The sequence below is a fragment of the Trachurus trachurus genome (assembly GCF_905171665.1).
Source record: "Trachurus trachurus genome assembly, chromosome: 11".
Lineage (NCBI taxonomy): Eukaryota > Metazoa > Chordata > Actinopteri > Carangiformes > Carangidae > Trachurus > Trachurus trachurus.
In genome coordinates this window covers 5,816,808-5,827,617 of record NC_139904.1, presented here as the reverse complement: position 1 = coordinate 5,827,617, position 10,810 = coordinate 5,816,808, and positions in this window count along the sequence as shown.

Genomic DNA, 10,810 nt, shown 5'->3' with positions numbered 1-10,810 from the left:
GACATAGTTAGACACTGAGACACGGAAACAACACATGACAATACAGAAAGTCAAAGTTAGTGTTGGTCAGTGTTGTTGATATAAATAAAAAATAATTCAATCTTATTTATTTACTTTTTAAATTTAGTTTGTATCATGTTTGATGGATATCTATCAAAATTCAAAGTTGTATTCTATAATATCAAATATTACATTTTCCAATATAGTGCATGCACTTAGCATTATCTTGTTATATAGGCCTATATATTGATATATATTGCAAAATTTGGGCTGAACTTCAAAATTAAATAAAATTTTATTGCCAAGACCTGGATATAAAAGTCTCTGAACCACCTCACATCTTTGCAGTTATATAAAATTTAAACTCCACTACATGATCCATCATAAATTAAACTGTGTTGTGAACTTTTTCTTATAAACAGACATTTTTAAGACTTATTATCAGCCCTTTAAAGCAGAAGTGAGTGATCCGGTCGTTTTCGCTAATGCTGCGTTCCAGGCAGGCTTTTGAAATCGTAAATTACAGCTTCAAGTCACAACTTACGACTTTGTAGCGTTCCAGGCAACCCACTCGTGTTTTTCCGACCTGTTTTACCGGTGAAAGTCACTATAACACTCACACTCGTAACTTCCGACCGGTGAACTCGTACCAGATCGAACTGGTACCACTTCACGGTCAGAAAAATACGAGTTTCCTTGAACGCACCATAACAGTCCTCGTCGCTACGTCACCACATTCACGGCGTTCCTTGGCTGCACACACAGCCCTGCATGCCGTTCTCTCTCCTCATTGGATAAAAACTGTAGGATACGATAAATGTTTTCTCTTCGGCTCAGAGCAGAGCAGAGTGACTGAGAGACCCGTGTTTCAGACCAAACACTCTATGTAAGTGATTGCTGTCGGAAGATATAACTATTTAAGACTTATATTAACACAAATATATTACTCACTTCTGCTTTAATTATTTCTGTTGTTAAATTTCTGACTTTAAGTTTGCAGTTTCCTTCAGACTTGTTGTACAACTTTGTCTTTTAGAAATAACATGGTTTAAACTATAGATAAAACCAGTTTGTCTTCATCTGTCACCACAGTCAGTTGTTGATCAGAGCCGAGGATAAAAGTTTGAAGTGTTCACGGCATCGCTTTGACTAAAGAGGACAAAATTAAACAGGAGTGTGTGAGTGATGCTGCAGAACAAACACACACACACACATCACATCTGTCTCACATCAGCACCGACACCCTGCCGCTTCAAGTTCACCTCCTCCTCCTCCCTCTCTCTGCACTCATCTCTCATCCCTCGTCCTCCCCCCTGCATCGACCCCCCTCCTCCATCTTCTCATTAATCACGTTTCACCTTTCCGATGACTCCGGGTCCCCTCGATGAAACCAGGAAATGTCATCGGGCCCTGACGAGGCCGCGTCATCACAGAGGAGGTCGATCGGGCCTCGTTAAGAGAATACTTCACTCTGATTGGCCGATTATGGCCGTTGTCATTCAACATCTGAGTATGATTTCAGTTAATCACAAGCTTAAGTTGATTTATACTCAAAACTGGCTGATGGGAATGATTTTGCTGCGTTATTGATACTGCGGTCTATCGATCACATTGATCTCTCACAGACATGTTCATGCATATTACACAGACACATTCACATAGATCTGTGAATAATGACCCAGAGCTTGCATGTTACGTTATCCTCCCTGTTTTATATTCTGCTCAGCACATGCACCTGACCTGCAGAAGTGCATCATGGGAATCAATAGAGCAACAACGTCCTGTGAAAAACCCTGTGTATCTCTAAAATATCGCATCTCATCAACCACACAAAAAGCACAGAAACACACTCACAACACACACACACACACACACAAAGGGTTTTAGCCGACCTCTAACCAGCCTATTCATCAGTGAGTTATTAGTGTGGAAACCTGAGGACTTGGAAATGCATTGTGGGACGTCGATCAGCGCTGCAATGTCTCTGATTGAGCCCACAGAAGGCCGACTGCAGCAGCCCGGAGGCGATTAGATCAAATCGCCTGATTCTCTCATCAGTATGCTGCCGCTGACATTTCACCAGCCGGTTCATCATCACACACACACACACACACACACACAAACACACACAGACACACACACACACACACACACACACACACACACACACACACACACACACACACACACACACACACACACACACACACACAGAGGCCCTGTCAGGTAGGAGGTGTGTGTTTGAGTGTGTGCGTGAGGAGGGGAGAGATAACTGATGGGAAACTTTTTTAGTTTTATTTTCTAAGGTCTACTGGTGCCAGAATGTTTCCTCACAGTTCACAGGATTTAACGGGTAGAAAAGCAGCCGAGCTCTAAAAATGCAAAGAGTTTCATTTCAATGCATAAGTTTTGAAATGTCTAAACACCTGTAAACAGTACTGTAAGGAACAGTAAGGTAAAGTAAAGTAAGATTCGGCAAGGTAAGGTACAGTACGGTACAGTATGGTAAGGTATGGTACGGTATGGTAAAGTAAGGTAAGATAGAGTAAGGTACGGTAAGGTAGGGTAAGGTAAGGTAAGGTAAGATAGGGTAAGGTACAGTACGGTAAGGGAAGGTAAGGTAGGGTAAGGTAAGGTACGGTATGGTTAAGTAAGGTAAGATAGGGCAAGGTAAGAAAGGGTAGTGTACAGTTTGGTAAGGTATGGTATGGTAAAGTAAGGTCAAATAGGGTAAGGTAAAGTAAGATTCTGCAAGGTAAGGTATAGTACGGTACAGCATGGTAAGGTAAGTTACGGTATGGTAAAGTAGTAAGATAGGGTAAGGTAGGGTAAGGTACAGTAAGATAAGGTAAGGTAAAGTAAGGTAAGATAGGGTAAGGTACGGTAAGGTAAGATAGAGTAAGGTATGGTAAGGTAAGGTACTGTATGGTAAAGTAGTAAGATAGGGTAAGGTAAGGTAGGGTAAGGTAAGGTACAGTAAAGTAGGGTAAGGTACAGTAAAATAAGGTAAGGTCAAGTAAGGTAAGATACGGTAAGGTAGGGTAAGGTAAGGTACAATAAAGTAGGGTAAGGTCAAGTAAGGCAAGGTAAGGTAAGGTAAAGTAAGGTAAGTTAAGATAAGACAAGAAAAGATAAGACTTCTGTAAATGTTCTTTGTTGATATTGCAGAGCAGTATCTGCAGAAGAAAAACATTGTCTAGCGTTTTAGACGCTTTTGAAAGGCGACGTCTAAATGTTTGTTTCATGTATTTTTTAGCTCTTGCATTTTCCTGTAAAATCAACTCTTTCCTGTGGAACTAAATTTCTGATCGACCGGATTCCTACGCACGAGCACACCTACAGAGCTGCAGCTGAAGGTCAGAGTGAATCATCCATCCATCCATCCATCCATCCATCCATCCAACTATTTTCTTCCACTTTACCTGGGTTGGGTCGCAGTCTCCTCCCAGGTGAACAGGCTGAGAAGACCTCCAACCTAATCCACCTTAACTGAATCAGACTGAATAGGAAAGAGACTAAATTTGCTTTGTATGTTGGGGATGTAAGAGCAGAAATATTCTATATGAAGCAAACATGTAAAAGGACATTGGGTTGTTCTTGTGCTTTACTGTTTGTGGAGTGTGAATACAAATACTGTCACACACACACACCTGCCTGTATGTGGGTCACAGGGCCCGGGGGGAGGGAGATTTTGATTGACAGCTGGTTGGGATCAGGTGCAGCGGCGGCTGAAGGTTTTCGGGGGGCAAACGGAGCCTCGGAGAGACGTTTAGACCGACGCTGAAATGGAGATCAGCACAGCAACAGATGTGACAGTTAAACCCCCGAACTGACCCGCTGTCTCCGAGCACACACACACACACAAACACAGACACACACATATATAAGGTCAACTAAATGATGACAGGATTTTTTTTAGATATTATCCATTAATGATTCAAGAGTCAGTCGTTCCCTCGGTCTCTGTGATACAGAGAGGCCAAAGATCAGACAGCAGCGACGAGTCTGTGCACGATGAGGAAAATAAAACCTTTGTTTCTGAAGGTAAAAATATGGCCTTGGATTTTTTCTTTAAAAAGTCGAATGTTGGATTCTTGTCTCGACAAAAACCTGAGGAGAAAACAAGATAGTCTGAATCTGACCTTCAGCGCAGAAGAAAGACTTTGAATATCATGAAAAACAATGTCTGGACCTCGTCTCACATCATTATTACACAATACAAGACTCCTTCGGTATAAAGAATTTAAATATGTGTTAAATTTACAACAAATGTTGGACCATGGAATTAAAATAGAGCAGATTTCAAGGTAAAAACACTACAAATGTTGGATGGTGGGTGCAAGGCTTGGTCACTGCTTTGTTGTGACATCACAAAGTGACAGGAAGTCCTGACGGCTGGTTTTAAGGCTCAGTTTCTGAATACAGGCTGTGTGCATTTCTCTGTGGACTGAGACTTTGATACTTTCACAGTATTAATATAGAACCTAGAGCTGCTTTATAACCACACTACACATGGATATCTACCTTTATACTGTATGGAGCTTTAACACAAACATCTACCTTTATACTGTATGGAGCTTTAACACAAACATCTACCTTTATACTGTATGGAGCTTTAATACAAACATCTACCTTTATACTGTATGGAGCTTTAACACAAACATCTACCTTTATACTGTATGGAGCTTTAACACAAACATCTACCTTTATACTGTATGGAGCTTTAATACAAACATCTACCTTTATACTGTATGGAGCTTTAATACAAACATCTTCCTTTATACTGTATGGAGCTTTAACACAAACATCTACCTTTATACTGTATGGAGCTTTAACACAAACATCTACCTTTATACTGTATGGAGCTTTAACACAAACATCTACCTTTATACTGTATGGAGCTTTAACACAAACATCTACCTTTATACTGTATGGAGCTTTAACACAAACATCTACCTTTATACTGTATGGATTTTCTACATTGCTGTTTTTGTTTTGTTTTTTGACTCAAATTTGATCATAATTATAAAATGTACACTACTTGCATCATTCATTAATTATTAAAGAAATGTATGTTTCTATGTCTCTGGGTAAAATAAACAGTCCGTATTTAACACAAATAATTTAAACATCATTGAGCTTCAGTTCACTCATTTATATCTGAGCTGCAGCTTCCTGTTGTTTCCTCTATAATGTCAAAGTTTCACCTCGTTTCATCATAACACAGACCTGTGTGTGTGTGTGTGTGTGTGTGTGTGTGTGTGTGTGTGTGTGTGTGTGTGTGTGTGTGTGTGTGTTTTACCTCTGACAGGCAGCCGACCACCGGGGGGCGCTGCCGCTCCCACCCACGCTCCACTACAAGGTGGGTTTCTCACCCTCAAGACACTTCTCACTCTCTTTCTCTCTCTCTCACGTGAGTAGAGATGTGAGGAAAGCACTTCTCAGAACCAGAACATCCAGCACACGTGTCATGTGTGTTGGCAGTAGCTAGTTGTCACGGCAACCAGGAGAGTAAAAGAATCAAAAGGGGAAGGGTCGGTAGGTCATGGTCTTAAATCTTTATGATGATGATGATGATGCACTGATTACATCACAGGCCGTCTGAAAGAAAGGAGAAAGTTACACTGAGGTAAATTCCTGAGCTCCACGTGGGTCTTTGTGTGTGTGTGTGTGTGTGTGTGTGTGTGTGTGTGTGTGTGTGTGTGTGTGTGTGTGTGTGTGTGTGTTTCAGGCGGGAAGGTCAGCCATCTGGTTCCCATTGAGACTTGAGGTGGAACATTGAACTCACCTCTCACCCAGTTCTCCAGACGTAGATGACTGCACGCACACACACACACACACACACACACACACACACACACACACACACACACACACACACACACACACACACACACACACATACTTAAAATGGCAGCGTAAATTCTCCTCATTGTATCTTTCAGGCCTCTTACTCACTCACTCACTCTGACTCTGGACCTATTTCCTCTCTGAAGCTTCAGCGCCTTTATCTCTTTCACATTGAGTAACAGAGTTTGGGTTTAACATATAAATGAATGTGATTGATCTAAACAACCAAATTAGAGCAGATAGGAAATTTACTGAATGGAAATTTGACACATAGTAACTCACATTTCCTTATTAAAGAGGCTGCTGCACCTGTTGCATTACGTTTCATGTTTGATTCACTACATATATTCATATATACTGTATATAAATATTTAATTGCAATCAATCACATGAGTCTCCATAGTTAATCACGATCATTCACAAAAAATGCAACTTAAAGAGTTTTACCTGATAATGGACAAATCCGCTGCTTTATGCAAATGTAACTTCATTGTCCATCAACAAAAAACACTGACAAATAATGTCAAGAACGCCTCACTGCATCTGGCATAAAGACATGTGATAAAATAATACCAGATGACCTGATTCAGTTCCAGCCGCTGATTCAAATCATGGATCAGGTCAAAAGGTAAATATAACACAACTTGTGTTAACTTCACTTAAAAAAAAAGAAAAAGTATAGTTATTATCATGTCGGGCCTCAAGTTAGAGGTGTTAAAGCTGCTCTGTGATCCAACCACTAGCCTCTGTTAGCACTAGCTCAGGTATGCAGATCTGTAAAGTGACGCTGCATGCACGAAAAACTTTTGGATAACAGCTGAAGAAAAGACATGAATTCACGTCTTTGCACCAGTAAATTCAATTATATTTGCAATTAAATTGTGAAAATGGAAACAAACAAAGAAATTAAAGCAGAAGTAAGCGGAATATTTGTGTTAATATAAGTCTTAAATAGTTATCTTCCGACAGCAATCACTTATATAGAGTGTTTGGTCTGAAACACGGGTCTGTCAGTCACTCTGCTCTGCTGTAAGCCGAGGAGAAAACTTTCCTTGTATCCTACAACCTTTATCCAATGAGGAGAGAGAACGGCATAAAGGGGCGGTCCTCTCTGTGTGCAGCCAAGGGATGCGCGTGAATGTGGTGACGTAGGGACGAGGGCGGGGACTGCTAACTCCATCGGTTAGTTATTATCATGTCGGGCCTCAAGTTAGAGGTTTTAAAGCTGCTCTGTGATCCACTAGCCTCTGTTAGCACTAGCTCAGGTATGCAGATACCCAGGTGTTTGATCTGTAAAGTGACACTGTACGAAAAACTTTTGGATAACAGCTGAAAAAAAGACATGAAGTGACGTCTTTGCACCAGTAAATTCAATTATGTTTGCAATTAAACCGTGAAAATGGAAACAAACAAAGAAATGAACCTGTGTGTCCGGTTCCTCAGTGTTTATCACGTCACATCAGCAGCTCATAAACGTGGCTGCGCGTTGGGAGCAGGAATTTCAGATCCCTGTTCTGTAGGGACTCCCTCTGGGCGAACTGTAAATACATGCAGCAGCAGCAGCAGCAGCAGCAGCAGCAGCAGCAGCAGCAGCAGGGTTACGAGGCCTGGCACCACCTGGCACAGCTCGGCACAGCTCGGCACCGAGTGGGCCGACGTGGCACGCTTTGGCTCGGAGAACCAGCAACAGCTTGGGCAGATGGTCGGCCGTGTGACGAGGGGGAGCTGGTGACGCAAACATCGGCGAACAGCTGAAACAACCCACCACATACAGGTGGTAAGACGATCCACTCCCCCACACACACACATACACACTCACACACACACACATACCAGGCTGGTGTGTGTTACATAACGGAGGTTGAGGGGTTTCGCTGTCTAATCTGTAGGGGACTTGCAATTCATGCCAGTAGTCATGGAAACACACACATTAGGACATGCATCCATGCAGACACATGTATTCAGTTAAAAACACCCATGTATAAACAATACGTGCACATGGAAATGATGAGCTCACACACACACACACACACACACACAAACACTCGGAGTGTGTGAACAGAGCAGCAGTCTGAAGGGTCCGACTGCCTCCCAACGGTCTGCTGCTGCTGCACAAGATGCTCACTTCGTTGTTCGGTATCAGAGTGAGGCAGATTTATAACATCACACAGATTATTACCCTCTCTTCTGCAGCTAAATCTCACATAACAAACTCAAACTGTAAAATCTTCAGTGTGGGAATCAAGACAACATGTCTTATTCTTTGTAAATTTATAGGTTGATAATGAACTTTAAACTCTCACAAGAAGAACAGTACTGTAGGTTATGTTCACAACTTTGCTCAACGACTGAGTATGAGTGTTACATTTCAAAGCCCCGGGGGTCGGGGACACAGTGGAGGTCAAGGTCCAGTAGAGTCTGAGAGATTGGACTTTGCGCCCCCCACCAGCCATCTGGGAGCTAGAAATCCAGTTTTTGGCAGCAGGGAGTCGCCTGGAATCGAACAAACAAGCTGCAAATAACAGCTTATTGTCAGCTTTTCTTATTGTCAACGAATGAAAAGAGCAAAAATGTATCAGTTTTTCAGTAGCTACTATCCAAATGTTCTATCATGTAGTGTCTGTTTTGATATTTATATTCAGCAGAGATACTTCTATATGACTCTCTTATCAATAAAACACACAAAAAACTATAGACGATGTTGACAGCTGGTAACTAGATTCTTTGTTGAAAACTATTTTAAGCGGTGGATTAACACACTGTGAATGTTTGGAGTGCCAGGATGGTTTAATGTGGGACTGATGGAAAAAACACTGCAGCGTATGTGTGTGTGTGTGTGTGTTTGTGATAATGACGGAACATGTCAGCAGAGCCACAGTGCGGCTCACTGATGTGTTAATAATAGTTTTTATAACAGTGAAGCTGCGGTGCTGAGGAATCAGGCGGCGCTTCAGAGTCACATCAGTTCAATGTTGACATGAAGAAACTGAGGCCTCTGATCACAAGGTACAGGTGAAAATGAACCCAAGACACATGGATAATGTATCTGAGATCTGATTACACACACACACATACACACACACACACACATCCTCTATAACTGTCACAACAGTGTCATAATGAGCCGACAATATTTGACTAATTCAACGGCTCAAACTTTATTTCCTTGCAGAGTTGATCAACAGCTTCTTACCCAGACCAATCAGACTGGATTAACACAACAATACACTCATGTTTACTTGCACATTATTTGAGCATGAACAGGAAATTTAATAGATCATAATAGATCAATACTGTTTTGTACATTAGATTGCGATCCATTAATATCCTGGAAAAGAATCTCTCTTTTTTTTTTTTTTTTTTAACAAACATTCATTTGGACTCAAAGATGAACTAATTAAAATTTAGTGATCTAAGGTGCAAGGTTGCCGTGACCTTATAAAACATGTTTTGTTTTGTTGTTGTTGCCTTAACTCTAAAATCCATGCACTGAATTTCACACAGTTTGACACAAATGTCTGTAAGGATCAAATAAACAGTGGACACTTCATATCCAAAGGGTCAAAAGTCAATAATATTCAATGCTGTAATGTCCTTGGCTGGTTGTAATAGGCTGTAGGTTATGGGAGCTGCAGGTAATGACACGTGAACACACCTTCAGATCACACAGCAAGACACCAGGAGAACTCTGTCGGTGAGTAAGGATAAGCCTTTATTGATGTTTGGAGGGAAATAAAAGCCAGACCACATATGCCATCATCTCTGTGGACAGCACACAATACTGGTGAAGAGTTGGGGTGAGTGTATAGCGCTCATGGGATTTGTAGTTCATAACAGTCAGTCACAACGAGGAGAAGTTATCTGAGAATCCACAAAAGTTGAAGGAAAAACAATGCTGTGTACATTATTGTTATCGTTGTTGTTATTATTGTTGTTGTCATTATTACCCGCAATGCCGTTTTTTTTTTTAATCGTACAGCAGCAAACTGTCACTGCCACCATGTGAAGAGTGGGGGCCCCCAAATGGCCGCCAGGAAAAAAAACACGCTCAACAACACAGTTACATAGAAAAATAGCACTGTCAAAAAGTTTCTGAAACGTCTGTGAAGAAATCCCAAAATCCCAGATATCAAAAAGAAAAGAAAAAAAGGAGAAACACACGGCTTCTTTCTTCCAACAACAGATAGAAGCGTGAGAAGCTCTGAGACTTTTCTTCCACGGATTTAAATTCAAAAGTCTGTGTTCTTTCTGTGTATCAGGGTTTAAACATATTCCCCCAAAAAAGAAAAGACAAGAAAGAGGAAAAATATATATGTATTATATATCAAGGATAGAACTACAGCTCCCATAATACACCTGGGGCTCAGGTACAGTAAGTCTCTGTGGACGCCGGTGGCAACAGCTAACAGGCTCGTGGGAAATCAAGTTGTTTTTGGGGAAACAAAAGGGGATTTACGCAAGAACTGAATCACAGCGTCGCCTCAAGGAAAACGAGTTGCATTCAAAACGAGCGAGGAAATTAAACAACAGGAGCCAACGCTGTGCAGCAGGTAACCATGACTTTAAACTTTTTTCATCTGTTAGCTAGATCCGGTAAAAAGACACAACAGGTCAAAATGAACCGTTCACTAAACCCCTCCCCCAAAAAAGCAACTGTCAAATCACAGCTTATAGCGACCGTCACTGAGTAGGCTATGGGCGGTCTATCGAGCTTTTGGTGGATTTTGTATGAAAGGAAAAAAAAATGATTATTGTATATTTTTCTTTTTCTTTAGTTAAATATGCGGGATAATTATCTTTAAACTTTTTGTCTGGGGATCCTGGTAAGTTAGCGGAAACATTATAGTGTCAGCTGCAGACGGTGTTTTCCCTCGATGACGTTAGCTTAATTAGCTAAACCACAGCTGATTAAATGTAAAGCCACAGTTGCTGTTTGCCTCAGTCTTTTCAGCATCATTAC